The sequence below is a fragment of the Muntiacus reevesi genome, chromosome 1 (genome assembly GCF_963930625.1).
Source record: "Muntiacus reevesi chromosome 1, mMunRee1.1, whole genome shotgun sequence".
NCBI lineage: Eukaryota > Metazoa > Chordata > Mammalia > Artiodactyla > Cervidae > Muntiacus > Muntiacus reevesi.
The window spans coordinates 152,234,009-152,247,355 of NC_089249.1; the positions used below are offsets into that span (position 1 = coordinate 152,234,009).

Consider the following 13,347-nt stretch of genomic DNA (forward strand, 5'->3'; position numbering starts at 1 on the left):
CAGTATAATTGCGATGGGATTTTACGTCAATATCGGTCCCTTCGGCCCCATATTTGGTTCCCCAGGGCTGTGAGGAAAGAGAGGGGGCTTGTTCAAGGGTAGAACTAGGTGCCAGCAAGCCCACCCCCCACTAGAGCTTTAAGATGCCTGATTTCCTTCCAGGCCAAACTTCCTAGCAAAGTGGACTGGGCGGTCAAACCAGTTCCAATTTGGCTTAGGGTGCCCAGCCTCCTGGAAAAGAGGAGCAGAAGAGAGGACATGGTTGGGGGTTGGGGCTGGGGGAGGGGAGAGAAGAGAGGCCAAGAGGAGGGCTTGGCACCCCCCTGCACAATTGCCCTGCAGCTGCTGGTGGAGTTTGGAGTCCTGCTGACTCAAGAAAAGTTCACAGCAGTCGCTGGCAAGAACACCTTGATTGAGCCTTGTCTTGGGTTTTGTTTGGTTGTGTTTTATTTTGTTTTGTCTGTTTGGCGGTAGTGTTATTTGCAAAGGCGGGTGAAGGGCAGTGGTTGGACTTTGCAATCAGCGAGTGGCATTCCCCTGTGCGTTGTGTGTCACCAACTGGGCAACGTCCTCTTGTCTACTTTCTCCCCAGTTCCAACCCCTCTAACCTTCCCCGCATTTAAAGTAGCACTGTTTGTGTCCAAGTTTTAGCTTACATAGATTTAGTTGTTCTAGGCATTTTGTGTATCTCCTTTTTTCTTGCTTGATACGAAGCTGAAGAGCTGTTCCTAGTGCCCTAGTGCCCTAGATGCACTTCCATATGTGCATCCCCCACTTTTGATGGACATGAAGGGGCTTCTGGCATCCCACTACATCACTTAGTGAGAATTCTCTGGCCATGTGGCATGGCTAGAGTTAGACAATACCTTCCCTTGCTCTCATGTTCAGTTCACTGCCAAACTGGAAACAGCATTTGCTTCAAATAGCTATAACTATTCTCCCAGGTTTATGGTCAATAAAACAAGGAGCAGAGAGCTTTAGCAAATTGAACCAGATCTGATTTTAAAGCTTGTGTTCTCGACTATTAATGGTCATCACGATCTTCTAGTAATTCAGTGATTACTAGTAATTCTAGTAAATCACTAGAATTCTAGTATTCTGTAGCCCACCAGGTTCCTCTGTCCATGGGTTCTCCAGGCAAGAATACTGGAGTGGATTGCCATGCCCTCCTCCAGGGGATCTTCCCAACCCATGGATCGAATCCAGGTCTCCAGCATTGTAGGCAGATTCTTTACTGTTTGAGCCACAAGGGGAGCCCCTGAACCACAAGGGAAGCTCTTTAAGAAGACTGAGCCCCAAAGAATTGTTTCTTTCTAACTGTGGTGCTGGAGAAGGCTCTTGAGAATCCTTTGGACAGCAAAGAGCTCAAAACACTCAATCTTAAGGGAAGTCAACCCTGAATTCAATTGGGAGTTGAAACCAAGAGAATTCTATACAAACAGACAAGTGTGTTGAAATAGACACGTGTGAACAGACAAATGCGTAGAAACAGGCCTTATCTTCCTGTAGAACCCACACAGTTAACTTTGCCACAATTGCTGCTCTTCATTCAACCTACTGTAAAAGCGTGTTGTTTGTTGTTTGTCTGCCCAGTTGTGTCTGACTCTTTGTGACCCCATGGACTGCAACACACGAGGCCTCCCTGTCCCTCACCATCTCCCAGAATTCATGTGCATTGCATGGGTGATGCGTCCAGTCACCTCATCCTCTGACACACTCTTCTCCTTCTGTCCTCAATTTTTCTCAGCATCAGGGACTTTTCCAAAGAGTCAGCTGTTCACATCAGGTGACCAAAACATTGGAGCTTCAGCTTCAGCATCAGTCCTTCCAATGAGTATTCAGGGTTGATTTTCCTTAAGATTGACTGGTTTGATCTCCTTGCTGTCCAAGGGACTCTCAGGACTCTTCTCCAGCACCACAGTTCGAAGGTGTTTGGCACAGTCTTTGGCACTCTACCTTCTTTACGATCCACTGTAAAGACATTAAAAGGTCTGTCTTTTACACTCTTACAACCATCCATGACCACTGGGGAGACCATAGCCTTGACTATACAGACCTTTGTCAGCAGAGTAATGTCTCTTCTTTTCAACACACCGTGTAGTTTGTCATACCATGTAGACCTATCATTTCTGGGGGATCTTCATTTCCTTTTGAGGGGTCCTGTGTTAGATAAAACTTGAACAAATTCATATGCTTTTCTCCTATTAATATGTTTTATGTTGGTTTAATTCTCAAGTGCAGCAAAAAAAAAAAACACTAAATACCCAGCTCTACACACCCTATAGCACCCACTCTGCTACACTCAGGGCCCTTCTCTGTGTCACTCCCTCTGTCTGAAATAGGCTTTTCCCCACCAATACACACGCACACTTTCTCTGGCTAACTCCTATTCATTCCTCAGCTCTCAGCTGAAAGGTTACTTCTTCCCCCAGGAAGTCACTGCTTATCTTCTACACTAGGGCTCCCCTCTGCCCACTCTAAACCCCTAACCTCCTATCTTTTTTCCCCCATGTCCTTGTCGCAAATAGTAATTACTTGTTGAATGTCGATCTCCTCTGTTAGACGGTAGGATCTAAGAGGACAGGGACTGAGTCTGCTCTAATCTCTGACATCAATGTTTAGTACAGAGGCCAGTGTGTGTTAAATACATAACGGTACAAACGACTGAATAAAGAGATCTTGGACTGACCTTTCAGGAACTTCAACTACTTGAGTAATCTCATAGAGAACAGACTTGTGGTAGCCAAGGGGAAGGAAAGGTTGGGGAAGAAGGCATTAGGAGTTTGGGGTTAGCAGATGCAAACTATTATATATAGAATGGATAAACAAGGTCCTACTGTATAACACAGGGAACTATATTCAATATCTTGTGATAAATCATAATGGAAAAGAATAGGAAAAGGAATATATATGTATATAACTGAATCACTTTGCTGTACAATAGAAATTAACACATTTGATAAAATATAATTTTTCAAATGGAGTAGTCTCTTACATGTAGTATTTTTCCCACTATACCTCACTCTGAAAATGAAAATTTCTACCTATTTCCACCTTGCTCAAATGCTTCCATCTATGAGCTGCCAGTTATAATCCTATCGTACTTTATGTATTTATTTTACTTATGACCTCATATTATCCTTTACTTATATTAGGCTACAAGCACTAATGTTACAATCCCTTGAAGAGAAGGAGTGTTACATATCCTTTTAACTCACGCAATTTATTATATATAGAAGTTGTTCACTAGATATGTAGGGTTTTTTTTTAATAACCAACACTTGGTTTTTATTTTTCGTCTGCTAGGTCATTGTACTTAGTCATGGTGTACAGTCATATCTAGGCTTCTTTAAACTCTCACTTATTGGATACCAGTAAAATTAAACATCTTTTCATGTGCTTAGTGGTCATTTGTATATCTTCTTTTGTGCAGTTATCTTTTGTTTAAAAAGTGGGTTTTTAATCAAAATATAATTGACGTATTAGTTTCAGATGTACAACATAGCAATTCAATATTTGTTACATTATGAAATAATTGCCACAGTAAGTGTAGTTAAGATCTACCACCACAAGTTACACAATTTTGTGTGTGTGATGCGAACTTACAAAATGTACCCTCTTGTTGGTCGTTTATTGGACCGGAACCTGGTGGTCTGGAGTCGACGATGAGAGAGTGAAAGAAGAAGCTAATATTCCCTGGGTTACGCAGCTGGCTTCCGCGCTCCAGGAAATCAGCCAGAAATAAAGAGGGATAGAGAAAAAAAGAAAGAAAGAAAGACACGGGGACCAAAGCTCTGATGGAGCAAAGGTGTTTTAATCAACATGGCGTGGGCATATATACTGTAGTTATTCTCAGCAAAGATAAAGATTAAAATTCCTGGTTTACAAAACACAAGGTTATCCCTATTAAAGAGAGAAGAGGATACTTATCACCATAATGAGAAACTAACAAAGGAAATGCCTGGATTCCTCAGTCCCAGGAAAGGTGTGCCTCTCCTCTTAATTCCTGAATATTAATTAATATTAATTCAAGAATTAATATTAATAAGGGCCAAAGGTTTCCTGACAGATCCATAACAGCACACGGGAAGCCTCCTGTTAAGTGCTTCCTGACAATTCCCCCTATTTTATTATATTTGTAAAAAAGGTCCTGACCAAATGATTAGTATTAACCAACCTTATAGAAAGGCGACGATAAACGACAAATACAATTATCAAGACAATCACCAAAGTTTACAGTTCTAGACCCAATGCTGTGGGTAATACTTTGAAACCATCCTTGTGGGTCTAGCCCGGATAATTTGTTCAGCTAAAGTTTCCAAATTAGTGGGGGAGGGCAGACATTTAGAAAAAGTTTCAAAGATTTTCTTTTGCAGTAATTGTACATTCAGAGAGTCATTATCATGTAAATGAAATTTGATTTGTTCCCAGTTGTAGGTACTATGATGAAATGAACAAGAGTAACACAAAATTGGCAATTAATACAAGTTACAGATTAAATTGTAAGTGGGACACAGGCCTGTATAAAATATGACTGATTATAGTGAAAGAAATAGTTACTATGACCACAACTGGTCCCTGTGAAATGTCCATTCTGAGTCCCAAGTTCTTTGGTGCTGGCAGCAAGTTTCCATATGCTTTATATGTCTATAGCGCAGGCCCAATTTGTTTATAGAGGATGATTCGAGAAGGAGGAGGAGGAGGATGTCACCCCACTGTCAAGCCAGCCAAGAAGTCCTTTGTCATGGTTTCAACATAGTGTTAGTAACCTTTTAAGCCACTTAAGCAGCATAATATATAATGCTTTTTGTTCTTTCCCTAACTCTTTCCCTAAAGTTTCAGTAGTAAACATGGTTCACAGACAGAAAAAGGGCAGCAATGTCTGAAAGTCTTCTTTTGGAGGCAGGAGGAAAGCCCAAGTTTGTAGGCCGACATTTATGCATAATTTTCCTGGGCCCAGGCTATGGAAGGACTTCATAGCCTAAAGAAATGTTAATTAGTTTTCCCTCCTCCCCAGGGTGTGAGGGTTCCAGGGAGAGGGCATATAGGCAGAGTCATTGGTTGATATGATCGGTCTTTTCTCTATTTTATGACCTGTAATAAAGGGGGTTTGGGTAAGTAAGCCCACTTAAGTTTGGGAGACACAGGTTAGCAGGAAAATGTATTCAGGACTCCAAGGCATTCCCTGTTGAGAGACCAAATTTTCAGCTTCATTAGTAAGGGTTTTTATCTGTCCCCAAGAGGGGAGGTCATAGGGTTGATGCCGCCAAGGGCGGTGCTTTCTGGAGATCTTTAGAGCCACCATGGCTTGTATTGGAATTTTCTTCTTCCCGGGGCTCTTGTTTAGTCTCCATTTTGAATGTCGGGGGGGCCCCCTTGGGTCGAATTCTCCGAGGAAAAAGTTTGTTGGATCCATCTGGGGAAATACAAGCATATCCCTTTCCCTGTAAGATTAATTTCCCAGATTTCTATTGATTATTGAACCCGTCTTGGTACCAAATGGACAGAGGAAGAGAAGTGTCCTTCAATTCCTTGAAATGTCTTTCTGCTCTTGTTAAAATATTTCCCTGTGGTAGGTTTAAAAAATTTAAAACAAATAAAGCTGTATTAACAATAGTTATAGGTTTAGAAAATATCTTATCTTGGACTCTAGTGAAGTCTGCTTTAGATAAGGAAGACAGTAGTGTACCTGTGTATTCCCCCTTCTTTAATTTTTTCTATTTGTAACTTTAGTGTGTGATGTGTTTGTTCAACTGTGTCTTGTGCCTGTGGATTATAAGGAATACCTGTAATATGTTTAAAAGAAAGAGATGGTAAAAATTGTTTAAAGTGTTAGGTAGTTAAAATAGGGAAAAGGAGTCCAGAATGGCAGTGGCTAAAAGACCTGGAAGGGAAAAACCCACAAAAATAGAACAAAGGAAGGTCCGAGGACCAGAGTGAGAACCTCAGGTAAAATAAACAACACTCCTGGCTGGCCCAATTTACATAGGACAAGCCCAGGGACAGAGAAACATATAAAAAGAGGAGCCAAAGCCCTCTTCTGTCTCTCTCTCCCGCGCGATGGGGCACTCTTCTCTTCATGTCTTTGGATCGACGTGCCCTCATGCCTTGAAGATGGATTTTCCTGCTATTATCTAAATAAAATTGAGCTGTAACACTGATTTATTTAAGAGCTATCACACGGTCCGGTCGAGACCTGAGAGGTATAACACGGTCTGTTCAAGACCCGAGAGCTGTGACCCGCCAAGGGGGCTTTAAGGTCCATCAATCCAAGTTTTTGTTGTGACGAGACAAAGAACCGAAGAGCATACACTCGCCTGACATCTATGGTGCCATGACTCGGATTTAACCTGGCTGAAAACAACCTTCCTCGCAGAAGAGGCCAAGCGCAGCAGGAGCCCAACTCAGCAAAGCTGCTGCGGTGGAAGCGGAACATGAAGAAAACCCAGCGCAGGAGAAGGCCCATCGTGTTGAAAACCGAAAGCCCATGCGGCTCAGCCTCAGATTCCAGAAGACCTCCAGTTAAGGTACGAGGTCCTCGCTCTATGGCTGGAGGGACATGCCTAACAAAATCTTAATTCCTTTACAATCTCTCGTTTCTCGTTTCTCGTTTCCTTGAACCCCCCGCAAACTGGCAGGCAGGAGTGGGCGCCAGAGTGACTCTGTTGAGGCTACTCTTCAGTATGTCCCAAAGGCACTATCTGCTGGGCCCCAATAGCTGTTACCCAAGCCGGTGGGGGTTCTTCTGCCCCTACTCTTCTCTGTGCCAAGAATCAGACCAATGGAAACTGTGAGTACCTGTCAGATATCTAGCAAATTTTCCAGTAGGCTATGAAGGGGATTCCTTGGCACGTTTTTCCCACTACTTTTTACTCTTTTCCTTCAGCTCTTTCTCCCAGGACTCGAGCCTGATCAAAACCCAGGATGTCCAGCTCAGGCTTTGAGGTCTTATTGCAAAAATTCAGTGAGAGACAAAGCGATAAGTGGGAGGTTGAATTTGCTAAGATTCAGAGAGAAGCGCCCATTCTACAGGGTATGGGCCATGGAATGCGGCCTGACTAAGTTTTGCGAGTGGGGTGAATTCATATGCTAATGAGCGGGAGGATCATCCCAGCCATTGGGGAACCACCCACTCCTCTGTCTTTTGACAGTGCCTTGGAGCTGTTTTGCCACCTCTGGGTGCGTCTTTTGGCTTATAGATTGGGGATTAAGGTTTACTTGAATTTGACTTGTCATGTTAGACCCAGTTGATTTTAATCGTTATGCGTTATGCCCTTGTGCTATGTCATTCTTTCAAAGTTTGTGCTCTGCCCCCCCCCCCTTTCCCTCCTGTTTCATGCTCCTTTCCTCAGCCCCATCTGGGCCCACAAGTTTGCCTCTACAATCTACTAGAGGGATAACCAAAAAATAGCTGGCCTTGGGAGGGAAGTACTGTATAATATCCAATCCCTTAGTCCTACCCAGCACTGGTCACGCTGGAGACCTTGAGGACACCCAAACTCCAGCCCAGGGGTCCCAGGAGGTCATCATGCCTTGACCTGCCTAGGGATCTGGTCCTCGAAAGGCACGCCTCAACCTGCTCGGGGATCCGCTAGTCCCAAGGGTCCCAGGAGGTTGTCACGCCTCGACCTGCCCAGGGGCCCAATTCTCGGGAGGCTGTCACACCTCAACCTGCCCGGGGATTCGATCTCTAGGAAGCTGTCACACCTCAGCCTGCCTGGAGATCTGCACCCTGACCCGGGGACGCCTGGCTCTCAGGTTGCAACAGTACTAGGTAGGATGAGCTTACATCATGGTATATCTATTCCCATCCACAGTGGACAAACTAGCAATGAGTTACACCCCTTAATTCTACCCAGCACTGGTCACACTAGAGACCTTGGGGATGCCCAAACTCCAGCCCGGGGGTCCCAGGAGGTCATCATGCCTTGACCTGCCTGAGGATCTGGTCCTTGAAAGGTTGTCACGCCTCGACTTGCCCAGGGATTCGATCTCCAGGAGGCTGTCACGCCTCAGCCACCCTGGGGATCTGCACCCTGACCTGGGGATGCCTGGCTCTCAGGTTGCTACAGTTCTGGGTAGGATAAGCTTCAGAAAGACTCACCCCTAAGGAAGGCCACCCATGGAAATAGAAGGAAGCCTATTACTTGTGGGATTGTGCCGGGTCTCAGCAATAACTCAGGAGCCCAATGAGAACCCCATTGCCTTTCTAGAAAGGCTAAAAGAGGTCCTCCAAAAGTTTACCAATTTGAACTTAGACTCTTACAAGGGACAGGTGATTTTAAAGGACAAATCCCTGTCCCAATGTGCATCAGATATCAAAATTAAGTTACAACAGCTATAGCAACAGGACTCTGCTGCCTCTTTAGATGAGATGATCCAGACAGCCACCAATACCTTTTATAACAGAGAACAGGAGAAGAAGGCAAGAGACAAGCCATGCCCAGATGCTGGCCACCCTCCAGGGCAACCCTATGGCACACCCCAAGTCCTTGAATGACAAGGCACGAGGCAAATGCCTAATCTGTAGACAGGCAGGGCATTGGGCCAAAGAGTGTCCTAATTGTGACAACTCTCCTAAAACAGCTTGCCACAAATGCCATCAACTGGGACATTGGGCGGCCCTCTGCCCTCGGGACCCAAGAGCCTCAAGGTCAAGCGCCAAGCCTTCCCTCATGATGGTTCAAGAGGACTGAAGCAGCCCGCTCCAGCCAGCCCACCTGTCACAGATAATCATCACGGGGCTGCAGCTAAGGGTGCAACCGGATGTGGCAGGTAGGTCCGAGAATTTCTTGGTTGACACAGGGGCTACCTACTCTGTCTTGATCTTCTACTCCGGCGCCTTCTCCTCCCAAACCTGTACCATTTTGGGTGCTACAGGAAAAGCAACTACTAGAAGATTCAGCCAAGCACTTATTTGTTGCTGGGATGGACAGATATTCTCCCACCAGTTTCTGGTGGTCCCTGAGTGTCCTACTCCCTTAATGGGAAGAGACATACTCACTAAACTGGGGACCACCCTTGTGATGGGAAGCTTTTCAGCCCCTAGGGCCCTACAGCTTCTGGTTACTACTGAAGAATCCATTACACCTTCTCCAATAGAGAGAGAACAAAGACTGTGGGAGGACAAAATTAACCCCCAGGTGTGGGACCAGGGGATTCCTGAACTAGCCCACCAAGCTGAACCGGTCATTATTGTCCTCCGAGATCCCACTCGGTTTCCTAACCAGAAACAACATCCTCTCAAAAGAGAGGCTTGGGAGGGACTACAGCCTTTGATAAATAAATTCCTTGCTTGTGGGCTATTGGTCCCCACCAGTTCGCCATGTAACACCCCAATCCTCTCAGTAAAGAAAAAGGACGGAACCTGGCAAATGGTTCAAGATCTCCGGATCATAAATGAAGCTGTAGTCCCCCTCCATCCCACAGTACCCAATCCCTATGTAATCTTGGGAGAAATCCCACCCAGTGCCAAGTAGTTTACAGTCTTGGATCTCAAAGATGCAGTTTTTTGCATACCACTGGCTAAAGAATCCCAATATCTTTTTGTGTTTGAGTGGGAGGCCCCAGGAGAAAAACACCAACAGATGACTTCGACAGTATTACCTCAGGGGTTCAGAGACAGTCCCCACTTTTTTGGACAGACCCTTAGCTGGGATCTCCTAGATTTGGACCTGGGACCTAATGGGAAAATATTACAATATGTAGATGACCTACTAATCTGCTCTCCAGATGAGGAAAATGCCCAACAACATGCAATTCGGGTTCTAAACTCTTTGGCAGAAAGGGGATATAAAGTCTCCCGTGCTAAGGCACAGATGGTCGAAACAAAGGTCACTTACCTGGGAGTTCAGATTACACATGGGTCTAGGAGGCTGTCCTCTGATCGGGTACGAGGAATCCTCCAGTTGCCCTCCCCCACGACTCGAAAACAATTGCAAGCTTTCCTGGGGCTAACTGGGTATTGTAGAATCTGGATACCAAACTATGGTCTAATTGCCCAGCCCTTATATAAAAGCTTAAAGGGATGAGATGATTCAATCCCACAGATGTGGGGAAATCTTCAAAAGGAGGCAGAGGCTACACTAAAACAGGCCTTAACTCAGGCACCTGCCCTGAAGTTGCCAGATCCAAAAAAAGCATTCCAACTTTATGTCCATGAAAGAGAGGGAATAGCCTTGGGAGTGTTAACTCAAAGGTTGGGATCTGAGCCCCAGCCTGTAGCTTACTTATCCAAGAGACTTGATCCAACCGCCCAAGGCTGGCCCCCCTGCCTTCAAAATCTTGCGGCTATTGCAATCATGATAGAAGATGCTTTAAAACTCTCCTTTGGGGGCAAACTAACTATTTTTACCAGCCACCAAGTAAAACAACTCCTAAATGGGAGAGGCCATTTATGGATATCTGATCAAAGAATCCTCAGATATCAGGTAATACTGATGGAAAATCCAGGCCTCACTATATCCCCTTGTGAGCTTCTTAACCCAGCCACCCTCCTACCTACCCCCAAGGGCTCTCTCCCCTTTCACTCCTGTCTAGAAACCTTGGACCACTGGACAAAACCCTTTTTATTTCCACCATTTTATCTTCTACCTCACTTATCCTATCTTCTGTCTCCGTTATTCTACTCTTGGTTCCCTCCAGAGTGTTTTTGATCTCATTCATTGCATTATTCATTTTTAATTGACTCTTTTTTATTTCTTCTAGATCTTTATTAAACATTTCTTGCATCTTTTCAATCTTTGTCTCCAGGCTATTTATCTGTACCTCCATTTTGCTTTCAAGATTTTGGATCATTTTTATTATCATTATTCTAAATTCTTTTTCAGGTAGATTCCCTATCTCCTCCTCTTTTGTTTGACTTGGTGGGCTTTTTTCATGTTCCTTTACCTGTTGGGTATTTCTCTGCCTTTTCATCTTGTTTAGATTGCTGTGTCTGGAGTGGGCTTTCTGTATTCTGCAGGTCTGTGGTTCCTTTTATTGTGGAGGTTTTACCCAGTGGGTGGGGTTAGATGATTGGCTTGTCAAGGTTTCCTGATTAGCGAAGCTTGCGTCAGTGTTCTGGTTTGCGGATCTTGATTTCTTCTCTTTGGATAGCAATGGAGTGCCCAGTAATGAGTTTTGAGATGGGTCTATGTGTTAGGTGTGACCTTGGGCTGTCTGTATGTTGACGTTCAGGGCAATGTTCCTGCGTTGCTGGAGAATTTGCGTGGTATGTCGTGCTCTAAAACTTATTGGCTCTTGGGTGGTGGTTGGTTTCGGTGCAGGTATGGAGGCTTTTGTACGGTCACTTATTACTTAAAGATCCATGTAGTCAGGAGTTTTCTGGTGTTCTCAGGTTTTGGGCTTAAGTCTCCTGCTTCTGGATTTCAGTTTTATTCTTCCTGTAGTCTCAGGACTTCTCCAACTATACAGCACTGATAATAAAACTTCTATGTTAATGGTGGAAAGTTTCTCCCCCGTTAGGGATACCCAGAGAGGTTCACCGAGTTACATGGAGAAGAGGAGAGGGAGGAGGGAGATAGAGATGGGCAGGAGGAGAAAGAGGGGGACTCAAGAGGAGAGAGACAGATCTACGAAGTTGTCTGATCCCAGAGTGTTCTCCGTAGCCCAGACACCCACAAAGATTCACAGAATTGGATTGGGAAGAGAAGGGGAAAGGAGGAAATAGAGGTGTTCTGAGGTAGAAAACAGAGTCAAGATTGGGAGAGAATAATCAACACATTCGTGAATAAAAATGGGAGCTGAATATTGGATTCTTAAATGTTCACAATTTATATCATATACTGAAAAACAAAAATTAAAAATCTAGAGTAGAGGTTAGACTCTTAAAAATACTATATTAAAAACAAAAACCAAAACACACAAAAGAAATTTTAGAAATATATATGAAGTTTGGTATAAAAATAGGGCTTCTCTTCTTTTTTTTTTTTTTCCCTTTCTTCTGTAAGGTTATAGTGGATTGAAAATGAAAATTAAGGCGTAGTAAAAGGAGTGCTAGAGGGCTTTAAAAGAAATAAGAGAAAAAGAAAATAGAAGAGAAGAAGAAAAAAGAACAGAAAAAAAAGAAGAAAAAGAAGAAAAAGAAAAAAAAGAAAAAAGAAAGAGAAAAAAAAATTGTTTTGCCTAATTAAAAGAAATCGTAAAAATCTATGAAAGTTAAGGAGTAATGGGGGAGTAATAAGGAATTTTTAAAGGAAAATAAAAGAGAACCAAGAAAAAAGAAAAAAAAAAATTTTTTTTTCCTTACTTTAAAAAAAAAAAAAAAAAAAAAAAAAAAAAAGAAAAGAAAAAGAAAAAATATATCTAGGAATTTCTCTGGAGCTGTTGCGGTCAGTGTGGTTCGGCTCAGCTTCAGATAGCTCCTCGTTCCAGCTTACACTTCTCGATATCTACAGGCCCTTCCGGTGTAGTCAGTCGGTGGTTTCTTCAGGGATTTTAATCTGTTGCACCAGTCCCTTCTGAAGCGGTTCCCTTTATTTGGGTTCTGTTGCCGGTCTCTCTTCTGCGCCTAATTTCCGCCCTGACACAGGGGGCGGAGGTGGATTCTCATTCAGGTAGCTAGTTCCGTCGCGCTGCAGGGAGGGGCTGTGCGGGGAGGGGCTGTGCGGGGAGGGGCCGGCGCTCCAGGGAGAGGCTTGCGCTCTTTTCTCGGTCTGCGCTGCTCAGGCTCCGGGCTGCTCTGTCTGAAGCGCGCGCCACGCTGCACGCGGCTCCAGCCCTCGGGCGATTCACAAAAGCGCGGCACACAAAGCTGGGCCCGCGCTCCGGCCCCACGCCGCCCGAGCGGCCCAGGCAGCCAGGCGCTTGACGGGTGCTCTCTCCCCGGGTGCGGCGCGTCTTCTGCCCCGCGCGGTCCCAGTCTCAGTCCCCGCCGGCGCCAGTCGGGCGTGCGCGCCCTCTGCCCTCCGCGTCCCCAGCCCCAGTTCCCGCCCGCACCGGTCAGGCGCCCGCGCCCTCCGTTTCGCCGCGACCCTCCCGGCGGACTTCGGTCGCCCAGAATCTCGGTCCCTTTGTTCTGCGAACGGCCGGCAGTGTGTTCGGGCCGGTTAGTTTTCTCTCTCTCTTTGCTCTCCCACAGTTCAAGCTGGCAACTCACAAAAGCTCCCTCCGATTGTCCTCAGGGCGCTCAGGCCCGGACCCTGCCCCAAGCAATGCCGCCCGCTCCTCTCCGTTCCCCCACTTGCTGGTGGCGGATGCGGGCGTCTGGAGTACTTTTCTGCTGGGAGTTGCTTTTAGGCTCGTAATCTGTGGGTTTTATTTATTCTATCCCTCCCAGTCAGATTCAAACTCTTGAGATTCCAACACTTCCCCCAGGCCCGCCAGTGCGAGGGTTTCCCGGTGTCT

The 13,347-nt window shown here is 45.2% G+C and overlaps 1 pseudogene; it reads left to right on the forward strand.

Moving 5' to 3' along the window:
- The window catches only part of LOC136149540 (enoyl-CoA hydratase domain-containing protein 2, mitochondrial-like), a 35,707-nt pseudogene that overhangs the window by 1,147 nt on the left and 21,213 nt on the right, over positions 1–13,347 (forward strand).